General features: G+C 39.1%; 1 protein-coding gene across 4 annotated transcripts in view; it reads left to right on the top strand.

Annotated features, from left to right (window-relative positions):
• Positions 1–13141, top strand: part of FHIP1A (FHF complex subunit HOOK interacting protein 1A) — a 99800-nt gene that overhangs the window by 14804 nt on the left and 71855 nt on the right. The window contains exon 1 of one of the 4 annotated variants that reach the window (XM_068942282.1): positions 8237–8375. The exons of the other annotated variants lie outside the window; for them this stretch is intronic. The gene's annotated coding sequence lies outside the window, so the exon portion shown is untranslated. Of the gene's footprint in view, positions 1–8236; positions 8376–13141 lie in introns of those variants that run through there. 4 annotated transcript variants of the gene reach the window in all.

Below are 13141 nucleotides of genomic sequence, written 5' to 3' on the forward strand. Positions count from 1 at the left end.
ATTTCTCCTTCTCCTTTGCCTTTGCGTATGTTTAGTTTAGCAAGGTGTGGTTTTGATGCATTTCCTGATGCGAAATTGAATTTTGTGATCAAATTTTTGACAGCACTGCCAGCTTTAGCATTCAATGTCATATAATTTGTTTCTGCTTTTGCACTGCTGGTCACAGTATATAGCTGTGGAGTGATCTGGATTGGTGTCCTCTGTGTTTTTTTTGTGGGGGAAGGATGTTCTAGGTTACCTTTTAGCTAGAACAGTTTCCTAATTGCCCCAGATGAGTTTAGTGTGTGGTGCACAAACGCACTCTGTAGTTGATCGTGGCCTCAGCTGATGTTTTCAAGGGTTTCTCACCAAGGTGACCGTGGAAAGCCTGAAACCGCTGATCTCGTTTGTGCAGACCTGTTTCACAGTGCGGAAAACAGTTCATTGTTACTGCCTCAGTGAATCTGACTTGAGATTTTCTCATCAGAAAGTTCGTTCTCTTAAAGATTTTTGTTTCCAATTGCAAAATTGCCAAATTTCATTCAAGTGTTAGGCAGTTACCTTGTATTAATAGAAAAAGATAATTTTTACTTTTCAACTTTCTCTCCCTTTCCTTATCCTTGAGGGAAAATTGAATCCTATTGAAAGGTGCCAGCTGAAGAAACTTTAAATTTAGCTTATCCACCAAGACCAACAGCTGTGGAGGAAGTTTTTCCTTGCTGACCTGTAGAGGTACTTTACTTGCAACTAAAATATGTGTAATAGGTTGTGCTCAAGTCTGTCTGCTAAACCATGAGCTCTCGACTTAGGATGCCTGCTGTCATGGCAGGCTTTGGCAATGTGCACACCTGCCCTGAAAAATGGGCTTCAGATGATTCTTGTTTAAAAACTCAAATGGAGACTCCAGTAGGACCAAGCTGCATTTAGGTAATGTGGGTTCTGGAGCCTCCTATCAGTGTGCCTGGTGAATCAATTCTCATTCATACCTCTGGGGTATCATCCACAGAGGATGACAGTTGTATAATATTCCTGTGACAACCACGGTAATTGCTTACATGGGAAATAAATATTTGGCAATTATCAAATACATCTTAGCTTTATCTGTGTCCTAGTGCCCTGTAACTTCTGGAGAACTGTGCTGTGTGACCTACATGGCCTATAAGTAGGTGATAGATTAGCAGATACATACTAATCCTTAAAGAGAATCAGCAAGACTGAACAGAATTTTCTTTCATAGTAATGATTTCCTGAATTGGCAAGAGTCCTTTTTTGTTTTTTTTTTTCTTTTAGAATATTTCCATGCCATTTGGATTATGGACATAGAACACTTGAAAAGCCTCTCACGAGAGGCTTTTCCTCCTCTCGTGCCTGTAATAGGTACGCTGTAGGATACCCAAAGAGTTGAAGGAGAAAAGACTTGTCTTCTCTATCTACACTTAAAAAATGAGAACACAAACCTTAGAAATCCTTTTACTACAAAAACTGAATAAATAGTAGTGGCAGCTAGATTTCAGGTAGTCATTTTATCATCTTACTTAACCTTATTCTGCTGTGAAACTAGTCAACTGATATGAAAATTAAGATAAATCTCTTCTCTGACCTGGTAGACAGGCATGAATATCATTTGGTTCCTGATGCCGTATCACACGTGTGCCTTTTTTAATAGATAAACTGTTTTACAAGGTGAAAAGCCTGAACCCATATGAGTCATCCCTAAGGGGTGCTCATTCTCAGTTTGCAAGAGAGGCTGAGGAAACAGCATAAAGTGGGGTGTGATCTTCATAGCTCGAGTGTTTCATGGAAGAGTTGCTACCATTTGAGAAGGAGATGCCAGTGTTAATTGCATCAATATAAGGAAGTTGCATAGATGAGAGAAGCCCAAGTAAGCAGGTAGGAGGGAGCCTGATGTGTGGGAGTGTGAAATGAGGCTGAGATTAGTACAGACAAGTTTGAAATGTGTCAGTGCATTTGGCTTCTGAAGTTGTGTTAGTCAGATTAGGTAGGTCATTTGTACCATTCAAGTAGCGTTAGCAAGGGGAACAAGTATGAAATGATATTTTATAAAATAATTGCTAGTTCCTGTTTTTATATACCTAGGCTTTCTTTGAAACTGATACTATATCTAACAGTTATCCCTATGTTTTAAATTCTTGCTCTCTGTTTGTTTTTCTTAAAACTGTAAACATCTAGCTTTATGGAAACGTGCTCCATCTCTTGTCACTCTTTCGTGTAGCGTATGTGTCCAGTCTTGTCCTTCCTTGTAATGCCACACAGTCATTCTTTCACCTCTTTCTTGATGCGGTTTGTGCTGACATATGAATGGGAGATGCCTTTTTCGTCAAGTTGGAAGCAAGGGTATTTTTCTTCTCATGTTAACTTGTGCTGCTCTCTAATGGTTGGGGTAGGATATGGTTTCTCTTTAGTATATTGTGTAGGTTTTGAAAGTGTCTTGAGGAAACTGAGGGAGCTGTAGATACAGTGATGCTTGAAAAGTTAAATATTTTCTCTGTTATTGTTTTCATTGTCTGAAGGAATTAATTGGCAGTTCTAACACAGTGTTGTAACCTGTTTTGTTAAATGCAAATCATTCAAACGTATCTGAATTCCAAGCCTTGTTGAGAAGCTCAGCTAGCAGAGGGATTGTCCAGCGCTCCGTGTTCCCAGGTCAGATGGCACTATATCCAAGATTGAATGAGTGTCCGCTTTGACATGGACTGACCTACAGTTAATTCATAGTTCTGTGGCTGTATTTGAAGCAGTTTTGATTGCCAAAGTGACTATTTCTCAATCAGGTAAAAGTTCTTCTTCAGAAGGGCTGCAGTATTAACATTCAATTACATGAATATCTTCTCTTGCAATAAAGCTAGCTGGTTTTTTCCCTGATTCTAGCTTTATAGCTATGTATTAGCTGCAGGGTTGTGTTTTTTTTTTTCCTGATAGAAAATAAACAATATAACTGTTCTTTTCAGATTGCAATCTCATTCTGTAACTTTGTTTATAGTAGTATATCTCCTTCTGTTAGCAATTTCTTCGTTCCCTGACTTAATCTAGATAAGCTAATGGAAAGGCAGTACAGTCACAAGTAGCAGAAAGTGAGGTGGGCTGATACAATGATGTGAACTGTCTCTCTAGTTCTTAACCCATGTTAGCTCAAGTCATCAGTTATACTGGTATGCTGAGTTCTCCTTGGCCTAGCTAACAATAGTCGTGGAACAAAATTTCTAAGATAGGGAAATGCTGAGATCTTTGGGGGGTTTTTTCTTGTTTTAAGTAGCTGGTACTAAATTGATTGTAAGGCACTCTGAACTTGAATGTCTAGTGTGGCGATATTAATTTTATCCATGAGAAAGCCTTGATGATTATCACTTGGGAATAGAGCATGGGTTTTTCATTAGATATTAATGCTTTTGAAATCATTATATTCTGGGATGTTTTTGTTTGTTTGCTTTTCAATTTTACTTTTCTAAGGACAATTTTCTTAGGTTCAGGTGGGCGTTTCAGAAGGAAGAAGACACAAAGCAGCTAAAAGACCTTGTGTTAAGGTATTTAATTTGTGTGCAGGATCTTAGGGTCGTGTCTCTTCTTGGCTTATTCTTCCTGTGTTTGTTTTTCTGGTTTCACACTTGAAAGACCTTGGGTTTTGTTCTGATGAATAGAAAACTTGTGATGACTCAAAGGCTTGCAGGCAGGGAGAAGTCTTTCTCATTCATCATCGAGTTTGATCTTGGGAGCAATCTAGTAAACACTTGGTTTCTATCAGTTATCTGAAATTAATATTACAGGGGAAAGTCCCATTGTACTGATGCTAGGTAATTTTTAAACTGCCTTGAGCTATTACATGATGTAGATTTTACTCTCTCATAGGATTCCTTGGACCAGTTGCAGGTTACTTAGTACACTGCTGGCTCCCAAAGAAGGCCATGCTATAAATCACTTAACTTCTTATTTCTAATCTTCTATATCATAGTGTAGAAACTTGCTCTTACTGTGATGCTGAAGGATGGGTCCATAAAGGACACATCTGTTCTGTCTGGCAGGTGGGGGAAATATAAAGGTGTGTGCATTGTTTTAGCAGTGCGTAAGGCACTTGTTTTTTCAGCTCAAGAAAAACTAGGAAAAAACTTGTATTTATATCACATAATCTGGGCTATTCATCAAAACGTTTTGGGGTGTGTCATAAAGAATGTTTTGTCCGACCGTGTTGACTCGTTTGTCATTGTCTGTGTCTTGAGTCTAGTTAGTTAGAGGCGTGTTTTGCCCTGGAGAATTTTCCCTGCTTATGTGCAGTATAGTGAATTTAGCAATGGTGTAATGGTAGATAAGAGAGGGCACTCTAGTTCCACAGATGAAATGGAAAAGTAGGGCTAGTTTGCTAGTAATAGCAGCAGCAGTTTTTTCCCCGAGCTTTGGTCCCACTGAAATAAGAGTAGTGAGTGAATGTTTTTCCAGAAGTGGTTTTATCTTAGTATTAAAAAGTGTAAATTGTACTTGGCAGCAGCTCTACTAAACCTAAGGGAATTTGTGATATCCTGAATAAAGGAGATCTTGTAAGTTCACAGCTAGGACTGAAGAGATTCTTTCTATACCCTTAAATAGAGGGGGGAAAAATATGATTTTCCTAATAGGTGAGAGATATCAACACAGTGATTTTATGTTTTTTTCGGAGGAAGAACTACTACTGCAATGGAAGCTGGTATTACCGATCAGACTACAATTTGGTTAGACATATTACTCCTCTGAAGCTTGCAAGTGAAAAAATATGCTGTAAGAAAATAAAACCACAGAACAAAATCTTTCAGGGTCATGTTCTCTGTTAACAGCTTATTTTTCCATGTGTTCCTGTTCCTGGCTTCCCAACCTTTTTTAAAACCAAGGAGGGCTTTCAGGTAGAGCTGACCAAAGTATTTCATTTTCCAAGTGTGATGAATTCTTAATTAAGAAAAAAAAAAAGTGTGTTATTTCAAAATATAAACTCAGCATAAATAAAAGAGGAGTAGGAGTTGTTAAAATATAGGCCTGCAAGGGCTGATTAAGTTGGGAGGCTAAATGTAAACTCATTCATTAGATTTTGATTTTGTTTCTGCAGCTTGAGAACCTATTGGGAAGAGAAAAACAAAAGAGAAACCTTTCTGTAGCTGTTTTCAGACAAGCTTCCTGTTAATCCAACAAGCAATTTGGTTTGGAGATAATGATGTATGATGATGTGTTTGCTCTGTACACAGCAGTGAGGAGCAGTGGGGGTTTCCAAGGTGACCATCCTTACAGCTGGAGGTGGCAGGTTTGTAGCACTGGTAAGGAGTGGCTGGGGTCTGGTGGAGGCTCTGCCACGTGAAGCCCGGAGCTGGGTTTGCCAGTAGCCGAGTCTCAGAGGTGCTGTTGTTGTCTAAAACCAGAGAGGGCCTCAGGTGCAATTTGGCATGTTTCGCTGTTGGTCTGATTTGGGCTCCGTCCCCTCAGCTGCACCGATACCTATGGTGAAAATGCAAACTTGAGAACATCTCTGCTGGCTGAGGTCAAAGATCAACTTAACACAGTGTTTTTGTTGTTTTCCAGAGGCAGACATGTAGGGAAAACTGTGTGAGCAGTGCAAGTGTGCAGCGGTTTTTCTAGCGCTGTGCAGTCCATGAGCTTCTTGAATCAAGCAGTATCTTTGTGTTCTGTAAATTCTGAATTTTTCTTTTATGAATTAGACTAACTGCTTTTAGAGACATGTAAACTTTTGGTACCTGCTCTGTTCTGTGACAATAACTTCCATAGTTTAACTGTGCTACAAAGCAGCACTTTCTTCTCTGCAGGTGCAGAGAAAGGAAAGGAAGATGTCCAGAGGGAGGAAAATGCAGAATTGAAGTCATAAACATTTAAAACATGTATCATATGCTCCTTTAAAAATTTTTTTTAAAGGATTCTGTCTGACGCAGTGCATGTTGCAGAGATGTGAATGTACATTGTCATTTTTCTCCCTGAATTCCAGTCTCTCGTTTGCTAGAAAGGAGAGAATTGGCATAATGAAAAAAACCTCATCACCTACTTAAAATGTGCTATTGGTCTTTTAAAAGCAATTTTTGTGGCCTTAATTTCATAATAAGCTGAATGTTGTAAAACTTGCATCAAACATTTTATTATAAATACAAGTCTTTTAGAACAAAGATTTGGACACTGTAACGTTATTGAGAAAGAATGTTGGAGAAACTCTTACTACCGAGATCAGAGTAGTGAGGTTTGCTGACAGTGCTTGAGGTTCAGGGTGAAGAAATAGTCTGGGTAGCAAGTTAATTTGTTTCCATTGCCACATGCATGCTCAAGTTTACAAAATGCAAGCTAAGCAGAGTACTTGTTTCATCCTACTTCTGTGGCTCTATTAACTAAAATGAATTGTGGCTTATCTTAACCAAGAGAAGGTGGAAATGACTAGATAAAGATGCTATATTTCTGAAGGGCCCTGCTTGCTGGAAATGGCATGTAGTTTGCAAATCTTCTATTGTAGCATGCTACTGCTTCTTTTTAATGTGCGTTCAGTCCAAAATTTCCTCTTTCCACCAGTAAAGTACAACAGTAGATCTTGCACATTGGTTGGTAAATGTAGGTTGCTTTCAACTATTACAAGGTGTGCAGGTGATTACTTCAGCACCAGATTTTGATGTTTTTAAAGCAGTTTTTAAAGCAGTTTTTATGGAAACTGTTTTAAAGCACATGTTTGTATGTGGGTGGTGGTTGGTGGGTTGTGTTTTTTTGTTTTTTGTTTTTTTTTTTTTTGGCCTCTCTTCTACCAGGAACATTATATAAAAGAGGAAGGGAAAATTTTTCACTGCATCCTTGCTGCAGCATGGAGGCTGTGTGTGACAGTATATGAATGTATGTTTTGTTGAAACTTTTGCTAATGGTAAAGTACTTCATTGCTCTATGCAAAATGAGGCTAACCTGAAACAATTTTGAAACTTTGACCTGAAGTCTTTGTTCTCACAGATAATATGACTGTAACTCATTCACTTAATTGGTGCTACTCTGAGATTTACTTTACTGGCATTTGAACTTAAAGTGCAAGAAATGTATACATAATTCATGCAGGACAGTTGGTGGTGTGTCACTTTAATCACTGCACAACTAGAATTTGATTGCTTTCTGAAGCCTCTTTGGATCCTTCAGACCTGAAAGGGGATACTAGAAAATAACTTGGTGAGTACCACTTAATATTGATTTTCTTCAACAGCACATTTTTCACTTCATAGCTATTCTTCATGCTTAATAGCTACCACATATAACAACATTATAAAGAAAAAAAATTAAAACTCCGTCCCAGAATGTTGACATTTAGTTGGTCCTAGTTTTGCTGTTTTTTTCCTGTTTATTTGTTTTATTTTTCCTTAAATCCTGATGAGCTTTGCTTGAGTTGAGAGTTTGTTCTCTGTATGTGCTGAAATTACGATGCTGATTTGTAAAATGCTGTAGCTTCTCAAGCGGCCTGTGTAAAATAAACTTGCTGTATACCAGCAAGCTAACAGCAGAATGTTATTGTTGTAGAACACGCTGGAGAGGAACATTCATTTTTAGCCTTAAGAACTAATTGTTTAGGTATACCCTTGGGCAACCAGCTGCAACTAAATAAATGAATCTATTGGAAAGGCCTGGTAATGAAGCTTTTACTTGTGAATTTGGTAGCTTTAAAAGTTGTCTTACAGTGCAGTCTTTAAAGATCTAATTATTTCCTCATTTACGCAAAACTCATAAAACTGCCTGAGAGTTATCTGATGTTTCCATGGGTAATATTAGTGAATAAATGGGCTATGATATGATGCTAGAAAAGATAGGAAGGCTGATATTTCACTGCTAGGGTAAATGCCATAATATTTGCAGTAAATGCAAGAGTTTATTAAAAAGCCAACACTTGATCAAATTATGAAGGGGTTAAAATTGTGATAGCAGATGACTGGACTTGATTTTGAAGGAGAGCTTTTCATTCTAAGCCTTATGTGGGATCAGGACATGGAGGAAAAACTTTCAAAAGCCAAAATAACTGAAATACCTACTTTCATTCTGAAAAGAGTTTCGAAACTTCAGCATAACTTTTTGCTATTCGTGAGTGGCAAGACTGAATCTTTATTTTGCTGTGATTAAGGTAGGCAGTGATGTTAGCTGCCATCCCAGGAGTGGTTCAAAACGCGTTATGCCTGAGAGGAACAGCTTGCTTTTTCTTAAGAAAATAAAGAATTCTTACTATTTTATTTGCAAAAAGAGAGTTCTGGGAATGTTTTGACCAGCAGTCATGTTCAGTTTGTCTAATGAGTTTTGTCCATTTCTGCTAGTGTTTTATGCTGTGTTCTCATACATCTCCTTCATCGGAAGATTATAAACTACGGTCCAGGAAATATTTCTTTTGCACTTGGGCAGTTCCTAATAAGGTGAGAACGGGGTTCCAGTGTCTTGTGATATTGTTGGGCACCATTAGAAATGTTCACTGCTAATAACTTCGAATTCCTGTAACGTTATTTCAGGAGAATTAGCCTGTCATTCATTACTGGCTTAATAACAAGCAATAGGCTCTAGAAACATAAATCTTCAAAATTTGTTTGCTCTAAATGTACAACTATGGTAATTAAAGTTTGGGATTCCCAGGAACAGCAGAGCTGGTTTAGCCGCAAGGGGGAGCTTGGCTCGCCCCCCCCCACCCCCACTCAACTCAGTCCCCAACTTGCAGTGATGTGATCTTGCTCCCTCTGTCCTGACTTTTGTTCAAGCTTTTGTTGAACTGCCTCATTTTGTGAACTGAACAGGAAACCCCTTTCTCTCCCTTTTCTTTCTCTGCTGGATTTGTTTCTGTTAGTTTAGTGAACTGAATCAGCTCAGGAGGGATCTGATGCACTTCCAGGCACAAAATAAATGTGCTAGGGATGTGGGATAAGGGACAGGAGCTTGTTCTCTCGGGAACCGTGAACTGTTATACTGGCTCATCCCATCTTTTGGAACTATACTTTTAGTAAAAACCCTATCAGGAACTCTCTGAATAGTCATTTTTTTTCTGAGAAAGATAGAACTGAGGTTAAGACAAATCAGTAATCTTCCAACATCAAGGTTCGGAGTCTAAAAGCTTTATTGTCTCTTAAATCTTAAGTCCATGGGGCCAGATTCTGTTTTTTTCTTTTCCTGGTGCACGTCTACCTTAATTCACTGAAAGTCAATCTAGCATGAAGCTGGAAATAAAAGGTTTGGATATATAATGAGACACAGTTGAAGAAATCCAGTGAGACTTAAACTAAGATGAATAAGCATGTGGGAAGCATCTACAGTCAAGGAGACAAATATGCTGCATTTTGAAAGTAAAGAACAAGTGGGAGGGTAGTAATGAAGTGCTCGCCCAGAGTAAGCCAATTGCCTAGAGTTGAGTGCCTAACAATAGTTAATTGGGGAGGTGAAGCTGTTGGTTGTCCCATTGTGTTGCTTGCTTAAAAAAAGCAAGAAAAACTGGTCTAGGACTTCTGAAAGGCAAGGCATCAGCTGAGGTGGCATTGTGAATAATGCTGTTCAGAACTTTTGCTTTTCCTGAAACCTTTTAGAAAAAAAAAAAATCTGAGTAGACTTACTGATGTTTTATGAACACTTAGTTTTTTCTCTTCTGATGGAAATATCTATTTGTCCATTGTCCATCAGTATTTTGATTGTTTGCATGGTTATCATGCAAACTTTTGCTCCAGAAAATCTCCTGAACTAGTGTAGGACAGTTCATGTTATTTCTTTGTCTTCTGAAATGCAAACTGTGGAGTTCTACCCTTTTTTTTAATGACTTTTTTTTTTTTAAAGTATTGACTAGTATGTTATTGACTAATAACAAGAGAAATGAGCTAGTGGCTTGTACTTGCTCTGTTAGTGTGTTTGAGTTACCTTGTCTCTAGCAGAGCTGAAGAACTTACTGAATAAGTTCCGCAGTCTTCTGAAGCGATGTGGGTGTTGGTTCTAACCAAGGCAAGCCCAGTCTTTCTGGAGGAGGACATACCGCCCCTGAAAGAACGCTCTAGAGGGGCAAGCACATATGTTAATGTGAAATGTCTCGTGATCACATTGCACTTCAGAGTCAAGAGCTTTGGGAGAGAGCTTCCTTTCCTTTGTAGACAGTGCAAAATATCCTCTTCAGACTGGCTCTGGACCGGACATCGAGGGAGCTGATGCCAAGGAGTTTGGCATCATTCTGTTGCTTTTGCTCTGACCTTGCTCAGAGAGTTGTAGGCCTGCCTTAGAGCAGTCAGAGATATTGTGAAATAGGAAGACTGGGACAGTACCTTGCTGTTATTCTAGGAAAAATTACTAGGTATAACCATTTTATCTAGTTTCAGACAGCTTCTGCTGCTAAATTTCTAGGAAAAGTCACTTACAAATTCTATTCAAATTAGAAATCATTCCGTTATTCCTAGTAAAAGGAGAACATGCACTGAAATTAATGCTTATTAAGCATGGTAAGTTTGTGTGTTTCTCCTCCTCTTCTGGCCCCTATTTAAGGTTTGTTTGAAATCTTGCAGCATCTCCGTGAGTCTGCTGTGTGTCCGAAGACAAAATGGCACAATGCCTAGACAGCTTAAAGTTCTGGGCTGATCAGGATCTTGAAGAAAAAGTTACAAGATTCTGAGTAATACTCTCTTTTTTTGGTTGGTTGAGTTTTTTTTGGTTTGGTTTTTGTATTGACAAAGTGTAAGTATTTTACTTGATAATCAAGATAAAATAATATGATTCTCTTATCTAGCACAAGAATTTGGGAAAACAAATGTACATGAATTTCTTGTATACTTTTAAAAGGATCTATTCATGTTCTATGTTGAAGTAAACAGAATTATTTTCAGTCTGTTCTGATTGAGAAAGTAATTATATATATATATATATATATTTTTTTTTTTTTAAATTAAAGAAGCCAGATATTGTGTTCATAGAATCACAGAATTGCTGAGGTAGGAGGGGACCTCTGGAGATCGTTTAGTCCAGCCCCCCTGCTCAAAGCAAGCTTAGTTAGTGCAGGTTGCTCAGGGCTGTGTGCAGTCATATTTTGAATATCTGCAAGAGGGGAGACTCCACAGCATTTTTGGGCAACCTGTTCTGGTGTTTGAGCAGTGTCACAGTGGAGAAGTGTTTTCTCATGTTTGAGTGGGATTCCTTATTTCAGTTTGTGCCTGTTGCCTCGTGTTCTTTCATTGGGCACCATGGAGAAGAGTCTCTCTCTGTCTTCTTGACGCTCTCCCATTAGATATTTATACACACTAAGATCCCTTTGAGCCTTCTCTTCTTGAGGCTAAACAGTCCAGCTTTCTCAACTTCTCCTCATATAACACGTGCTCCAATCCCTTCATCATTTTAGTGGCCCTTTGATGGACTCTTTCCAATAGGTCCATGTCTGTCTTGTACTGGGGAACCCAGAACCATACCTAGCACTCTAAATGTGGCCTCACCAGGGCTGAGCGGAGGGGAAGGATCACCTCCCTCAACCTGCTGGTGACACTCTTCCTAATACAACCCGAGGCACTTTGGCCACCTTTGCCACAGGGCATGCTGCTGTCTTGTGTTCAACTTATTGTCCACCAGGACTCCCAGGTCCCTTTCTGCAAAGCTACTTTCCAGCTGGTTGGCCTCTAGCCCATTTGGGAGTATGGGGTTATTCCTCCCCAGGTGCAGGACTGTGCGTTTGCATTGTTGAACTTCATGAGCTTCTTGTTTGTCTCTCCATCCCATTGAGGTCTTTCTGAATGGCAGCACAACCATCTGGTGCATCAGCCACTCCCCCCAGTCTTGTAATGTCTACAAACTTGCTGAAGGTGCACTGTATCACTGCACTCATTAGCCAAGATACCAAACTACATTGGCCTCCATCTGAAATCTTATTTTGTCTCTATAGATTAGAATTCAGTGTTGTCATTGGCCGAGTTCCTAGCACCATCTCTTCTCCTCACCCCACCCCTTTATAATGGCTGTTGTCTTAAACAGGGTTTAAAACTGGACAGTCAACTTCAATGTAGGAAAAGGTCGGAACATAAAAATGTCATCAGACTGCATGGGCACAGCTTCTGAGTTCTGTGTAATTTCCTTGGAGGATAGGCTGCTTTGAGTGATGGGAAATGGATATAACACCGCTTTCTCCAGAATGAGAGAAACCTTCCACAATGTTTGGGTCACACCAGTTGCAGAGTTGCTGTTATTTATTTAGCCTGTTCATATAATTAGTGGAGAAGTCTTCCTCTTAAACTACAGAATTTATGTATTGTAATATTTTAAACCTGTACAGAATACCCTCATGTTTTAGCATTTTATTAAAGAGTGCTCTAGTAGTGCACACAAACTCTATATATCTTATGACATAGAATAATTGTCTCAAAAGTACCCCCTGAGTGGGATCCCACTCACCTAAGTCAGGAGTGAAGTGATCTCTGAGCAGAGCCTGCAGAGATAGGATCTTAGTTGAGCCAGGGATCAGGTGATAACTTCATTGCCTCCTGATTGCTGCTCAGTCTTGCAGTCGTTTCTTTTTAGCAGGATGCACTTTTCCCATCTCCTAGACTGTTTGCGTTATTAAACAAGCATCAACTATAGGTCTATACTTTAAGAAATTTCGGAAGAGATCTTTTGTGCGAGTCAGGAGAAGAGCAGTTTGGTAAGTGCGCGTTTGTTGTGGTTAAATTTCTGATTTACCTCAAGCCTGACTCAGCATCCTTCCCTCATCCTGATTCCTGCAGAGGTAATAGCAGGAGTGTCTCCAATGAAAAAGGAGTTGTGGGGACGGGGAATCTGACCCTGGTGATGTGCTGCATTTGTCAATTGTCATATAGATAACTAGTATCACACTTGTACAGTTACGTGTATACTCCAGATATTGTTCAAAGCTTCTTGTACTCCTGAATCTGTCACCATTTTTAAACTCTCACCATTCTGTTGCCAGTCATCTATCGCCATCTATCTCAATGATACATGGCATGGAGACATGCTAAAAAGATTTAAACTGTATCTTGAGCTTATTGAAAGAGGAGAGGTCATTTCTGATTCAATAAAAATATCTTCTGACATAGTATATTTATGCTAACATTTCTTTATATTTCATTTATGCATAGGAATGGATTGAAGTCTGCTTGTCTGGCTCTCTGTGTAAATGTTGTTTATCAGTTATGGTAAGACAAGTCACTGGCAGCACATCCCATCT

The sequence above is a fragment of the Struthio camelus genome, chromosome 4, assembly GCF_040807025.1.
Source record: "Struthio camelus isolate bStrCam1 chromosome 4, bStrCam1.hap1, whole genome shotgun sequence".
NCBI classification, from domain to species: Eukaryota; Metazoa; Chordata; class Aves; order Struthioniformes; family Struthionidae; genus Struthio; species Struthio camelus.